This window comes from Otolemur garnettii, unplaced genomic scaffold (assembly GCF_000181295.1).
Source record: "Otolemur garnettii isolate 467f Iridium unplaced genomic scaffold, OtoGar3 scaffold00002, whole genome shotgun sequence".
NCBI lineage: Eukaryota > Metazoa > Chordata > Mammalia > Primates > Galagidae > Otolemur > Otolemur garnettii.
In genome coordinates, this window is record NW_003852397.1 from 33,196,980 (window position 1) to 33,213,526 (window position 16,547).

The 16,547-nt window shown below is 36.9% G+C and overlaps 1 pseudogene; it reads left to right on the forward strand.

Moving 5' to 3' along the window:
• The window catches only part of LOC111724953, a 3,760-nt pseudogene extending 1,988 nt beyond the window's left edge, over window positions 1–1,772 (forward strand).
• The last annotated feature ends 14,775 nt before the right edge of the window (window positions 1,773–16,547 follow it).

Consider the following 16,547-nt stretch of genomic DNA (forward strand, 5'->3'; position numbering starts at 1 on the left):
GGTGGTGGCATGTTCTAATTCCTAGAATAGTGCTTTACCACTAACAAACTGTGACAGGAAGCTCAAGGCAGTATTCCTCACCAGTTACTTCAGAGAAGTCAGTTGAAGAAAGTGAAGAAAAGGCTGGCTAATGTTTAAGAAAATCATTATAAACATCAGTTACTGGATTCAGTTGACAAATATAATCGTTTACTGCTGTCATCCATTGTCCATGCCTACAGATAATTTATTTTGTATTTTTGAATAAAAAGACATTTTGTACATTCCTGATACTGGGTGCAAGAGCCATGTACCAGTGTACTGCTTTCAACTTACATCACTGAGGCTTTTTTACTATTCTGTTAAAAATCAGAATTTTAGTGCTTGTCATCACCAGATGAAAAGTTAAGAAGCAGCCTGTCTGTAGAGAGTAAGAATAATTGTATACAAAGTAGAGAAAGATCCAATTATGCGACAACCTTTGTGTAATAAAAATTTGTTTAAAGTTAAAAAAAAAATAGACCCAGAGCATAAGAGCAGTGATGCTGGAAAGTCTAATGTGCCAAAAGAAAATGTAATATTTCCTTTAAAGTGCAAAGGTGATTTAAGGAAAGAAAAAAAAATCATATGCTGAGACTGCTAAGATCTACAGTGAGAACAAGTCTTCTGTGAAACTGTGAAGAAGGAAAAGAAATTCATGCATGGTATATAGGGATTGGTGTCACTTGAAGTTGCAGGCATGTACTTGGGGGTCTTGGAACGTTATCTCTCTGGGGTAAAGGAGAACTACTGTACTTACTTCACGTGCATAAAGACAACCTACAGTGGCACACACCTGTAGTCTTAGCTACTTCGGAGGATGATGCAAGGGGACTGCTCGAATCCTAGTATTGCAAGGTTATAGTGAGCTATGATTACACAACTGCACTCCAGCCTACGTGACAGAATGAGACCCTGTATCTTAAAAAACAAAACAAAACAAAACAAAACAAACAGAAAGCCTAGAAGAATGCTAAGACATTAATAAAAGTGGGTGCCTACATGTCTGTATTGGTGATGGGGCACACAGAAAACTGGGTACTGGGGGACAGAGGGCAACTTCACTGAATAATGCACACCTTTAAATTTATATACATGCCTACTATAGAAAGTAATTTTTAGACAAAACTTAAACATTACCTATTCAAAAGATGAAATATATTTAAGAGGCAAGAAAAAAGGTGGTCTTAGAAAACATTCCAAGAATTTGGTTTCACATGCAAAGAAAAAAAAATACGAAAGTAAGTAGGACTAGGGGAAAGATAATTTTTCCACTCTTTTGGATATGGGTTTTCAAATTGCATGAAGACTAAATGGTATATCTGGGAGACCCAAATATAACAACAACAACAAAAAACCCTGCTGATTTCATCCTGTCATTTTAAGTTATGACAATTTCTCTCTCTTTACTTGCAATAACAAAGTTTATTTATCACAACACAGAAGTCACCAGGTGTGGTGGCTCACTCCTGTCATCCTAGCTAATCAGAAGGCTGAGGCAGGAGGATGGGTTGAGCTCAGGAGTTTGAGGCTGCAGTGAGCAACCACTGTACTCTAGGCTGGGCAACAGAGTGATACCTTGCTCTCAAAATAACAACAAAACCCTCAAGAAACAACAACCAAAAGCCCCACATAAGTGACTATAATAAACAATCCACTAATGGCTGAGTGAGTATATATCATATTGCTACTTGTTGCTAACAGACAATCTGATTAAATGGTTTGCCTTCTCTTGATTCTAAAGATCAGCATAATGGGATCATAATCTTTTCTCAAGAAGAGTCATCTAATCTTTTGTTACATCATAGGTTTTTCTAACAGCATAGTCAAATATCTTAATTCTTTGGAAAATAAAGGTCAACAATAGGAGAAATCATCAGACTATCTCTTGAGGGCATTAATGAAACAATCCCTGCTCACACTGGTTACTTAGCATGCAGACAAACTTTAGATTTGGTAATGGAAAAAGACATTTCTAGAAAACAGCTAATTAGTCCAATAGATAGAGTATAAAAAACTAGCCATGGGCGGTGGTGCCTGTGGCCCCATATGCTGGAGGCGGTGGGTTCAAACCCAGCCCTGGCCAAAAACTGCAAAAAAAAAAAAAAAAAAAACACCCCCACGCTAGCCACAAAAGCTAACATTGAAGATGGAGATGAAGTAGGAGAGAAGAGGGAAGAAATCATACCTGCTTAAAACCATAGAGAGAAATCAAACTGAATATAAAGCCTCTGGAGTGATCATCACATGCTATATATATGGCAGAGAATAATACTTTCAGTTTTTAAAGATGACCTTATCTCAGCAAGATTGATTTCTTTACTACGTATTCATTAGAACAGAAAAGAATATAAAATAGCAGTCCCATGTCAACTGCTAAAGTTAGGTTACTGGTAGACTCTGTGGAAGCAGGAAGCACTGCTAAGAAACTGGAGACAATACTACAGATAGGTTTGATCCTGCTATTCTTCTACCAGGTATATACCCAGATGATCAGTTTGTTTTTTTTTTTTTAAACAGGAGCCTCAAGTTGTCCCCCTGGGTAGAGTGCCGTGGCATCTCAGCTCACAGCAACCTCCAACTCCTGGGCTCAAGCGAGTCTTCTGCCTCTGCCTCCCAAGTAGCTGGGACCACAGGCGCCCGCCACAACGCCCGGCTATTTTTTGCTTGCAGCCATCATTGTTGTTTGGTGGGCCTGGGCTGGATTCGAACCCGCCACCTTGGGTGTATGTGGCTGGTGCCTTAGCCACTTGAGCCACAGGTGCCAAGCGTGGATGATCAATTATTATTTTACAGCAAAGACATTTGCACCAGATTGTTTACTGCAGCCCAATTCATAATAGCCAAGACATGGAAACAGCCCAAGTGCCCGTCAACCCATGAATGGATTAATAAATTATGATATACGTAAACCATGGAATACTATGCAGCCATAAAAAGATGGAGACTTCACATCGTTTATGTTTACCTGGATGGAGCTGGAACATATTCTTCTTAGGAAAGTATCCCAAGAATGGGGAAAAAAGTATCCACTGTACTTGATACTACTATGAAATCAATATATAACCACCTACACAATCATACAAATGGCAAAACATAACTATAGTCCATAAAGTAGAAGGGAAGAGGAGAGAGGGGCGTGAGGAGAGGGGATATGGGAGAAGAGAGGGGATTCGGGGGGCGGGGGAGGGAACATCACCTAATGTGCATAATGCAACGGTACATTTCAAAACTATTAAGAAATAGTTAATAATTGTGATGGATGTGTTACTTGGTTCTATGTAAACATTTCATATTGTATATCGAAGCAGTACCCTGAACCCCACAAATGCATCAATGTACAAAGTTATGATTTAATAAAAAATGATTAAAAAAACTATAGATGGCAATTTAAGGAAGATGCCATATAATGTAGATGGCTACTATGAACTAATATTTACAGAAAACTTCATGTGCCAAGAGTACCTCTCATTAAACCCAAAAAAGTTATTTCCAATTGTACATTCAATATTTTCCTTATAAGTCTCCCTCTCCCTTCCCCCCAAATCTACATGTATCAACTTAACTTTCCCATAAGATAAGAAGCAAGAGCCTGTACTCACACATAATATCTGAATTTGGACTCACCTTTCCAGGAGATGGGATTGGATTTCTGATATTATGTGCAATAATAACCCAAACAAGCAAGAATCAACTGCAAAATCAACATGCTGCATCCATCCAATGTCCCAGATAGATTAGATAGAAAAATTCAACTAACCAGTTGAATGTCTAATTCACTATATAAAAGTACAGTTTTCTGAAAGAAAATGTTACTTACAGTGAGGTTTTCAAAAATAAATGCCTAGCTATTGGATATAAACCTTAAAGTAATTAAAAAAAAAACCTGCTTTATTTACATTAGTCTGTTTTGGGTTCTAGACAACAATGCAGCTGAAGACAGGGTTTAGGGGAAGGAACCAGAAGCAGGGGAGACTTGTGATCTAACAATGGCTCTGTCAGCAGTAGGCTGTGTGACCTGGAACTGTTCCTTGTAGACTATATCTACATTTCGTTAATCACAATCCCTGCCTCCTGTGCCGTGAGAGAGAGAGTTGGTGTGTGTGAGAAAGAATATGAGTAGAACTTTCTTCTACCTTTGTCAAGACTTAACTCCTCTTCCTATTCAGCCTACTCAATGTAAAGATAACCAGGATGAAGACTTTTACTTTTATAATGATTCGCTTCCACTTAATAAACAGTAATGTTTTCTCTTCCTATGATTTTCTTAGTAACACTTTTTTCTAGTTTACAAGAGTGCAGTATATGATACATATAACATGCAAAGTATGTGTTAATTATTTGTCATTGATAAGGCTTCTAGTCAATAGTAGGCTATTAGTAGTTAAGCTTCTGAAAAGTCAAAAGTTACATGCAAATTTTCAACTGTGTGTGGGGGTTAGTACCCCTAGCCCTGAACTGTACCTGTAAAAGAAGAGATTGTGATAAATGATCCTTATGAAACATTTCTAGTTATAATATTGTGTCCTATTTTGAAATACTCAGGATAACTATTATTTCTACTGGTTAAACATGTTGTTGAATGGTTTGAATGTCTGCATTTCCCCCCAGATTCTTATATTGAAATCCTAATGCCAATGTGAGGTGTTGGAGAGAGGGGGCTTTAGAAAGTAATTAGATCTCTCCTCATGAATGGGAGTAGTGCACTTGAAAAAAGGCCCAGAAGAACTCTCTTACCCTTTCTGTCATATGGGATAATAATGAAGAGACTGCTAGCTACAAACAAGTACCCTCACCAGACATCAAATCTGCTGGCACCATAAATCTTGGACTTTCCAACTTCCAGAACTGAGAGAGATAAATTCTATTGTTCATAAGCTACCCAGTCTATGATACTCTGTTATAATAGTACAAATGGATGAAGAAAACCTTGCTCTACTTAAACACTAAGTAGATCAGGTAGTATTTTTATAATGTATATTAAGGGTCTTCAAACTGTGCCCCACAGACTGCCAGCCACCTAAATTGTCAAGTTTTATTAGAAGAAAGCCATGCCTATTCATTTAAATATTAAGATACAGCTTTCATAACCAACACAATAGTTGCCAAAGAGGCTATAAATACTATCTGGCCCTTTATAGAAAAAGTATGCCAACAACTCTAAGTTGGAGTAGGTTTATTAGCTATTTCTATTTTCATATGTGCTTGTAACATTTATATGTAGTCTCACTAACCATTTTCCAAAACTATTACAAAGAATTGTTTTCTTCTCTGCTTCTGAATCACAGAAGTAGTAGTCCATACCTAGTGAGCTGGGCTAGGTGCCAAGTACTTGCATCCTTCTTCCCAAACTAGAAATAACACTTTCCTTTAGCTGCCTAACAGAGTAATCACAAAAGCTTCAATAAAACAAGAGTTACAGCCATAAGCCAAACTATGAAAAATTTCTATCAGTTATATTATGTACCCAAAATGAGGAAGGACAGAGTCAGGCAAAGCTTGTTCAGATCCTAGTAAGGTTACTGAGTTCTCTAAAAGGGCATGGTGTGTGCATAACTGTCTTTTCCTTTCTTTTGCCTGTGTCTTAAAATCCTTAACAATCTTTTAGATGATCTACAGTTGTCTAGGTAATCCACAGGGGGGAAGTCTCCTACAGAATTCTAAACTCACACTAAAGAAGAACAAGATGGGGCAGTACTAAAGAAGGAATCAAGCAAGCATCTTTATTATTTTTCACCCACATGAGGGAGGGTAACAGCAACTCCCAGCAGATCACTACCTAAGAACCTACTGAGCCATCCCGACTATCTGTAGTATCAATAACTAAAGAAATCTATACTACTAGGACTAAGAGAAAAACATTTGGTTTGAGAGCTACTTGAAGAAATAAACCTAACCGATGCTCAACTTTTGTCCCTTCCTTATTCTGTTCTTTAGCAAATGGCTATTCTGGAGAGAAGCATATTCCTCAAAGGCATGTAAGAATCTGAAAACATTATAGAACCATGACAAAATTATATGAAGCAGGATAAACAGAAATACAGTTGAAAAAAATATCCCAGGAAACAAGAGGATGAATTCACGAGCTACTCTCTATATTCAACCTCAGAGAAACTAAATGAAGAGACCTCCAAGAAAAGTTACAAAAAAGAAGTGATAAGACAGTGCAAAGAGACATTGAGAGCCAGCTAAGTGCAAGTTTTCATTAGTCTTCAAACACGCTCCCACCTCACAGTGTTCTTTTTTTTGTTGAAACAGAGTCTCACTTTGTTTCCTTTGGTAGAGTGCCATCGTCAGAGCTCATAGCAATCTCTAACTCTTGGGAACAAGTGATTCTCTTGTCTCAGTCTCCCAAGTAGCTGGGACTATAGGCACTTGCAACAACACCTGGCTATTTTTAGAGGTGGGGTCTGGGTCTGGCTCAGGCTGGTCTCAAACCTGTGCACTCAGGCAGTCCATGCACCTCAGCATCCTAGAGTGCTAGGATTACAAGTGTGAGCCACCGCGCCCGACCAGTATTAGTGTTCTTTTAATTTCCTCCAAATGTCTGCCTAATGTACAAGGCTGATTCCCTCGTTTCCTTCAGTTATCAGCTCAAATGTCTTATTACCACAGAGTCTTTCTTTATAACCCAAAATAGCAACTGCCTCCCACCCCACATACTATTCCTTTAATTTTTCCATAGCAAGACAAACTACATATATTTACTTGTCACCATCTCCCCATTTAAAAAGTAGGTTCCATGAAGTCATCTATTTTACTCACTGCTGTGCCTCCCCCCAGCATCTAAAACAGTGTTGGACACACATACCCACTAAATTATTTGTTAAATGAATAAAAAAATAGGTGTTAGGAAATAACCTAAAGCTAAATGGAAAAGACAAAATTATAATCACAGGAAAGCTTATTAAGACAAATGAAAGAGAATTAGAAATTATTGGTAGAAACATACATGAACATAAATATTCAAATATTACTAAAGATATAATAAATAAAATAAAAATCTGAAATTCCAACACTGAAAGTGCATTTTTACATTATGTCTCAGTAAAAATAATCAATAGATTTAGTCTAGGGAAGATAGCACTGAATTTTAGGGATAAATAATTTATTCGTATAGGCATCCAGGCAGAAGAGGCAAGTCATCATCATGGTTGGGGGCAGCATGGGGTGAGGGACATGGCAAGAAGAGAACAGCTTTACCCAAAATTTATACTCAATGCTAGAAAACCAGAGTAACAACTGTAAAATTGAAAGAAAGAGCATGAATCAAGAATTTTAAGACTAGCCAAACTAACCTTTAGTTATATAAAAAGGCAACAGTTTAAAATAAGATACCAGGGAATATGACCTCCATGAGTTCTTACTGAAAATGTAAAAACAAACTACTTTATGATGATTTCCATTCAACCAAGAGAGTTTAAAAAACATAAAAACCCATTGGGAACAGGGAGGTTACAGGGTACACACACATTTGTGTGAAAAATGTGAGAATTATCATTACAGAATAGAATGTAAAGTCCTATTCTTGACAATAAATAGATGAAAGAGTGAAATAGACTTGAAAACATAAACATTCTCATTTCCTAATTTTTCATTCTAAGAAGTCAGACACAATCAAAACTTGAAATATGAATGTGGAAGGAAATGGCTCTATAAAATGATCTCAACCTTTTTATGGTTTTCACTTTTCATTTTACAGAAACATATTTGGAGAATAAAAAAACCTTACCATTGATATCAAAGTATAGTTTTTAAAAGATAAAATTACAGTAAATTGACTTTATCGCTTGTTTTCTTTTTGAGACAGGGTCTTGCTATGTTGCCCCAGCTAGAGTGAAGGGCATCAACATAGCTCAATGGAATCTCAAACTCTTGAGTTCAAGTAATTCTTCTGCCTCGGCTTCTGAGTAGCTAGGATTCATGCCACTCTGTCCAGCTAATTTTTCTATTTTTTTTGTAGAGATGGGGTCTCACTTTTCCTCAGGTCAGTCTGGTCTCAAACTCCTGTCCTCAAGCAATCCTGCCATCTTGGCCTCCCAAAGTGCTAGAATTACAGATGTGAACTACTACCCCTGGCATAAATTTGCATATTGAAGCATATTATGACTTCCATGTAATACAAGAACTGAATGGAGTTATTTGCTATTATTTAATTTACTTAAGATTCCATCAGGTACCCAACACATTCTATGACGCAAACATCACCTTGATCCCCAAACCAGGAAAAGACCCAACAAGAAAAGAAAATTAAAGGTTACATGTGAATCTCTTTCTAAACGTAGAATATAAATGTCTTAACACAATAACTAGGAAAATGCCATAAAGGCTATGTTAACCAGTTTAGTGAAAATATTTCAAATTGTATATAAAACCAGCACACTGTACCCCATGACTGCATTAATGTACACAGCTATGATTTAATAAAAAAAAAAAAAGAAAGAAAAGAAAATTATAGACCAATATCATTAATGAATATTGGTGCAAAAATATTCAACAAGATCCTACCAAACAGAATCCAGCAACACATGGAACAAATTATACACCATGACCAAGTGGGTTTTATCTCAAGTGGGTCTCAAGGCTGGCTCAATATACGTAAATCTACAAATATAATTCACCACATAAACAAATTAAAAAACAAAGACGATATGATTCTCTCAACTGATGCAGAAAAAGCTTTTAATAATATCCAGCATCCCTTCATGATCAGAACACTTAAGAAAATTGGTATAGAAGGGACATTTCTTAAACTGATAGAGGCCATCTACAGCAAACCCACAGCCAATATTGTACTGAATGGAGTTAAACTGAAATCATTTCCACTCAGATCAAGAACCAGACAAGGTTGCCCATCATCTCTACTGCTCTTTAACACTGTAATGGAAGTTTTAGCCATTGCAATTAAGGAAGAAAAGGCGATCAAGGGTATCCATACAGGGTCAGAAGAGATCAAATTTTCACTCTTCATAGATGATATGATTGTATATCTGGAAAACACCAGGGATTCTACTACAAAATTCTTAGAAGTGATCAAGGAATACAGCAGTGTCTCGGGTTATCAACACTCATAAATCAACACTCATAAATCTGTAGCCTTTATATATATCAACAATAGTCAAGCTGAAAAAACAGTCAAGGACTCTATTCCGTTCACAGTAGTGCCAAAGATGAACTATTTGGGAGTTTACCCAACAAAGGACGTGAAAGATCTCTACAAAGAGAACTATGGGGCAGCGCCTGTAGCTTAAAGGAGTAGGGCACTGGCCCCATATGCTGGAGGTGGTGGGTTCAAACACAGTCCCGGACAAAAACTGCAAAAAAAAAAAGAGAGAGAGAGAACTACAAAACTCTAAGAAAAGAAATAGCTGAAAATGTTAACAAACGGAAAAACATACCATGCTCATGGCTGGGAAGAATCAACATTGTTAAAATGTCCATACTACCCAAAGCAATATATAATTTTAACGCAATCCCTATTAAAGCTCCATTGTTATACTTTAAAGATCTTGAAAAAATAATACTTCGTTTTATATGGAATCAGAAAAAATCTTGAATAGCCAAGACATTACTCAGAAATAAAAACAAAACAGGAGGAATCACGCTACCAGACCTCAGACTATACTATAAATTGATAGTGATCAAAACAGCATGGTACTGGCACAAAAACAGAGTGGTATATGTATGGAACAGAATAGAGAACCAAGAGATTAATCTAGCTACTTACCATTATCTGATCTTTGACAAGCTAATTAAAAGCATTGAGTAGGGAAAAGATCCCCTATTTAACAAATGGTGCTGGGTGAACTGGCTGGTGACCTGTAGAAGACTGAAACTGGACCCATACCTTTCACCATTAACTAACATAGACTCTCACTGCATTAAAGATTTAAACTTAAGACATGAAACTATAAAAACACTAGAAGAAAGAGTAGGGAAAATACTTGAAGAAATTGGCCTGGGAAAAAATTTTATGTGGAGGATCCCTTGGGCAATTGAAGCAACATCAAAAATACACTACTGGGACCTGATCAAACTAAAAAGCTTCTGCACAGGGAAGAACACAGTAAGTAAAGCAAGCAGACAAGCCCTCAGAATGGGAGAAGATATTTGTAGGTTATGTCTCTGACAAAGGTTTAATAACCAGAATCCACAGAGAACTCAAAGGTATTATCAAGAAAAGAACAAGTGATCCCATCTCAGGGTGGGCAAGGGACTTGACGAGAAACTTCTCTGAAGACGACAGGCACATGGCTTAGAGACATATGGAAAAATGCTCATCATCCTTAATCATCAGAGAAATGCAAATCAAAACTACTGTGAGATATCATCTAACTCCAGTAAGATTAGCCCACATCACAAAATCCAAAAACCAGAGATGCTGGTATGGATGTGGAGAAGAGGGAACACTTCTACACTGCTGGTGGGAATGCAAACTAATAAGTTCCTTTTGGAAAGATGTTTAGAAAACACTCAAGAGATCTAAAAATAGATCTGCCATTTGATCCTACAATTCCTCTACTAGGTATATATCCAGAAGACGAAAAATCACACTACAACAAAGATATTTGTACCAGACTGTTTATTGCAGCCCAATTCATAATTGCTAAGTCATGGAAGAAGCCCAAGTGCCCATCAACCCACAAATGTATCAATAAATTGTGGTATGTGCACACCATGGAATATTATGCAGCCTTAAAGAAAGATGGAGAGTTTACCTCCTTCATGTTTACGTGGATGCAGCTGGAGCGTATTCTTCTTAGCAAAGTATCTCAAGAATGGAAGAAAAAGTATCCAATGTACTCAGCCCTACTATGAAACTAATTAATAGCTTTCATATAAAAGCTATAACCCAACTATAGCCCAAGAATATGGGGAAAGGAGAGAGGGAGGGGAGGGGAGGGGAGGAGGGAGGATGGGTAGAAGGAAGGTGATTGGTGGGACCATGCCTATGGTTCATCTTACAAGGGTACATGTGAAATTTTCTAAATGTAGAATATAAATGTCTTAACACATTAACTAAGAAAATGCCATGAAGGCTATGTTAACCAGTTTGATGAAAATATTTCAAATTGTATATAAAACCAGCACACTGTACCCCATCACTGCATTAATGTACACAGCTATGATTTAATGAAAAAAAAAATCCCATCAGTTAAAGTTAACCTAGTTACTATTAAAACATGTGTCATGTTAATTACCAGCAATACAAGAAGAATCTATCCTAAACTTTCCTATACTAGGTTTTCATTACTAAGTGAAACACAAACAAATTAGCCTAATTTTGTTGCCTATTTTTCTCTCCCATGTATTTTGTTCTCTTCTTTACCTAAAGAACTGATCATGTTAAACACTTACTTTCAATTCTAATTCATAATTCAACTTCTTATAAATTCATTATAAAGCTTATTTTGTTGGACCTACAAGTTAATATTGAGGGATGGATATGAGTTGAGTCTAACTTGGGCTTCAGCAACCACAACATTCAAACCAAATTTTAAGTGGAATCCCTAAAATAACTCTATCAGAACCTTCTGAGTTATATACTAGATTGCCTTCTGATAATTAATAATTAATTAACTAAATCTGGATATGATTAGTTTTACTATCTTGCTAGTCTGGAAATCTATGTCCAACATATAACTTAGAATTCATCAGTTGGCATATAGTTAGTGACTTCTAAACTGTGTAATGTATCTTCTCAAAAACTATTCTCATCAACTTTCAATTCAAAGAGTTGATGGAAACTTTAAATTGATATAAAATAAAAGAACCGAAGAAATATTCATCAAACCAAAATTCCTTCTTGTTCAGGTCTCTGGATCAGGCTTCAAAATCTTTTCTGGGTCCTTAACTATATAAAGGAGTGTGTTTTGAGGGGTTTTTTTGGGGGGGGGTAGCTGTTGTCTTTTTTTAAAAATTTGAGACAGAGTCTCACTCTGTAACCCTGGATAGAGCACAGTGGCACCACCCTTACCATTATAGCTATTGTACCCTCAAACTCTCTTGCCTCAGCCTCTTAAGTAGCTGGAGACACAGATACGTGCCACCACACCCAGCTTATTTTTTTATTTTTTACAGAGACAGGGTCTTACTCAAGTTGCTCTTAACTCCTGCCTTTAAGGGATCTTTCCATCTCAGCCTCCCAGAGTACTAGGATTACAGGCGTGAGCCACCACACCCAGTTTATAAAGTGGTATTTTTACAGAGGGCCATGGCAGTTATTCTTTACACTATCAACTTTAAAAGTTAAGTACACATCCAGATTATCAGTCCTTACTATTTGCTCAACTTCTCAGCCCTGTTCAATAAGGTACTTATATTGTATAAATCTTTTAAACAGCTGTTTCTTGATCATAGAATTTTTGAAATAAGAATACACTTATCTATAAAGAGTCTGTTTTCTTTCAATGTTATATCTAGATTGCGGAAATCACTCTTCTTCATTCCCTGTCCTCCTAAGTCATTGTTTCTTTTCTGTCATTTCAGAACATAACTAGATTTCAAAATTTGTAGAAGAGAATTTTTAAGGAAGCCTATCTAAAAGTCACTAAAAAGATAATTCCTGACATAGAGGACCTTATCCAGCAGAATAAAAAAAAATTGAGGAAAAAGACTTCTTAAAAAACAATAGCCACAATTGAGTGTTATATGCCAGCTACTTTTCTAGGTAATATCATCAACTTATTTGCTATTTTATGTCTGAAAATGTGATGCGAAGTTGCAGCTCAGAGATTTAAAAAGTTACAAAAGACTAGAGACAGAAAGAGGTGGGGTCATTGTGCATTCAAATCTGTCTAACCAAAGAGCCTGTGCTCTTTGCGCTATTTATAGCGCCTCTCATGGTAGCACAAGACCTGCTTTATTTACTTTTTCATTTATAGACGTTCTGGTTTAATAGAAGCCTACCCTAACATTTAACTTACGCTCATTATACTCCAAACCCAGGTTAAGTTTTTATTTATTTTTCTTAAATTAGAGAAATAAAGTCTAACAAAGAATTTTACCTCCATCTGTAGGAAACAAATTATTTGCCTTCTTTCCTTTTTCACTCACCTTATCCCCTTTAGCCCTAAACTCAAACCAGTCCCCACCTCTCCCATTCTCACTTCCATTAAAGACTTGGGAAACTAAGACCAAAATATGAAGAAATTTCTGAAAAGAGGCCGGTGCAGTGGCTCACATCTATAATGTTTTTTTTTTTTTTTTTGCAGTTTCCAGCCTGGGCTGGGTTTGAACCCGCCACCTCCAGCATATGGGGCCGGCACCCTATTCCTTTGAGCCACAGGTGCCGCCTGCACATCTGTAATTTTAACACTCTGAGAGGCCAAAGAGGGAGAACTACTTGAGGTCAAGAGTTCTAGCCTCAGCAAGAACAAGACCCCATCTTTACCAAAAATTGAAAAAATCAGCCCAGTGTGGTGGCACGCCTGTAGTCCCAGCTACTTATGAGGCTAAGGCAGGAGGATTGTATGAACCCAGGAGTTTAAGGGTGTAGTGAGCTATGATGACACCACTGCACTCTAGCCAGGACATGAGAACAAGACACTATGATAAAAAAGTTACACTACTATAAATATACATTCATTCAGCAAGTATTCACTCAGAGCCTATTACACATTCAGGACCATTTTAAGCACTGTAAATATGCTAAGGAGGCTAAGTAGACTAAAAGCCTGCCTAACTTGGAGTGTACATCCTAGTGGGGAGAGAATGATAGTAAACAAGTAAGTATAATTTAAAAAGGGTGTCAGATAACAATAAGCTCTAAGAAGAAAAAAGAAAAAAGATAACAAAGGAGAGGGAGAGTGGGTGGTAATAGTATTAATAGTCTTGAAGATGAGATGATATGTGAACAAGAACGTGAAAAAGGTGAGGGAGTAAGCCATGTGGCTACCTGAGGAAAGGTTTGAGTCTAAGGATACATAAGTTCGAAGACCCATAGATAGTAGGCCGGTGGGGTTAGAGTAGAGCAAGCAAAAAGGCAAAAATGAAATAAAATGAAATTGGGGTAAGAAGATAGTGTACAGCCTTGAGGCCAATGTAAAATTTAATTTTTTACTCTAAGAACTGTGAATAACAGAAATAGCTACATGAGCTATTTACTTCTTGAAATTGATAAAATATAGTATTTCAAAGGCAAACCGAAATAACTTTTTATCCATGTATCATGGTTATTTTTATACATGATTTTTACTTGAATTATTCAAAAGAAACTAACCATTCTCTCAAATGCTTATTTCAAAGCTGTCATTTAGATACATAGGTCACTGTGAAAGTTTTGAGACAGACTTTATTTCACTTCTAAGAAACACCTCCCTCCTTGGAGAACTAGAAACTCTATTCAACAATGCCTATTATAACTACTAGATATAATCCCCTAGATAATACTTACCCCACCCAACCCTTTTCTTTTTCGTTCTTTTTTTTGAGACATAGTCTTACTCTGTTGTCCTGGGTAAAGTGCCATGATGTCATCTCACTATAGCTCACAGCAACCTCAAACTCTCAGGCTTGAGCAATCTTGCTTCAGCCTCCCAAGTAGCTAGGACTATAGGTGCCAGCTAGTTTTTCTATTTTTAGTAGAGATGGGGTCTCCCTCTTGCTCAAACTGGTCTCAAACTCCTGAACTCAAGCAATCCACCCACCTCAGCCTCCCAGAGCACTAGGATTACAGATGTGAGCCACCATGCCCAATCTCCCTTTTCATTTTTCCAAAGCTCCTGTCATCATTTTACATACTGTAAAATTTCTCCTATTACATTGCCTATTTTTCCTTATCAGAGTATAAAGCTCCAAGAGGGTAGCAATTTTAGTTTTGTTCTTTAATGTACTCTAAGCACCTGGAACAGATTATGTGATTGGCAGCTTATGAGACAAATATGAAGGACCACATCATGCAATCGTCAATTACTACTGAGAAACATTAATTATGACAAAAATAGACACAATGCGTTCTTATTACACAGAGGTTACCATACCAGATAAAATAAGCAGTTCAATGATTTCTGCATCTCCAAGATAGGCAGCAGCGTGCAATGGGGTTCTCTTTTCATTGTCCTGTGATAATAAGGAAAGGTGGAATGTAAGTTTTTAAATAAGGTTAATTTTAATACAGCTTAAATGGGGAAAAATATCCCATTATGAACTATCAACTCATTAGTTCAGCCTGCAAGTCCCATTAATAAAATACAGGGCATTTCCTTGGTAGGAGGAGAAAAGTCTAAAAAATTTTTTCAGTCTTTGAATAGTGGTATAAAGTACAGCAAAAAGTCGGGGCAGTGACTCACACCTATAATCCCAGACAGGATGAGGGCTTGGGCTCATGAGTTTAAGGCTAGTCTAGGCAACATAGTGAGACCCTGTCTCTACAAAAAATTAAAAAGTTAGCTGAACATGGTGGTGTGTGCCTGTAGTCCTGGCTACATGAGAGGCTGAGGCAGGATGATAGCTTTGCTTGAGTCCAAGAGTTTGAGGTTGCAGTGAGCTATGACTATGCTACTGCATTACAGCCTGGGTGACAGAGCAAGATCCTATCACAAAAACAAACAAACAAAAAAACCAAAATGACAAAAAAATAGCTTCTTACACATTCTTTAAAGATGGCTAGGCTACTGATATATATATATATATATATATATATATGTTTCTTTTACTTCTTATAACTCTTTTCTTTTTGCCAACGTATTTCCACAATTTTATATTTCCACCTAATTAAATAAAATAAACCATAATAAAGCAAAAGATTTGCTTATCACAATTTTTTCCATAGGAGTACCTGTATAGTGGCAAAACCAGAAAATATTTCTGGGGATTTGAAATTATCCTTTCAAGGAATCTTAAGGTTTTCCTGCCAGTTTTGCTTTTATCTTCAAAATATCTTCATGCCTGTTTTAATATAAAAAATACATATTCCTCAAATCTTCTTTTAGGAAGAGAAGCTAATAACGCACAGCTTCACAGACCTCATCCCTGAAAACAACAGTGCTCCTTAGTGTAGGAAGCAAGGTCTTAGGGTAACATCACATTCAGGGAAATTTAATTCACACTTAAATCCTATCTAAAGTAACAACAGAATATTGCTGGTGTGGTTACACTGGAGAAAACTATTTATTTAGAAATACATATATTGAAATTCACACCCTTCATTTTTGATACGGGCTTAGGTGACTAATTATTAGTTGTTTACCCCTATGTTCCCCCTTAGACCATAAGGATAAAATTCTAACTGGTCGCTTAATCATACAATGAAAAAGTACATTCATAGACTCCCTTGAAGTTATGTTGCTTCATATGGACCAATGTTATGTGAGTGGAAGTTAACAGGCACAACTTCCTGGTCATCCTCAACTTAAAAGACGATGACCTTACAGCTGGATTGTTTCTCACTTCTCTCAGGCTGAAAGGCAGATGTAAAATTGAGATAGCTTTGATGGGGCAGATACAGGCACACTGCCAAGTTCCAGGAAGACTCTTACAGAACAAAGTTGCATGACCAGCTTGAACAACTGATTTTCTTTTTTTTTTTT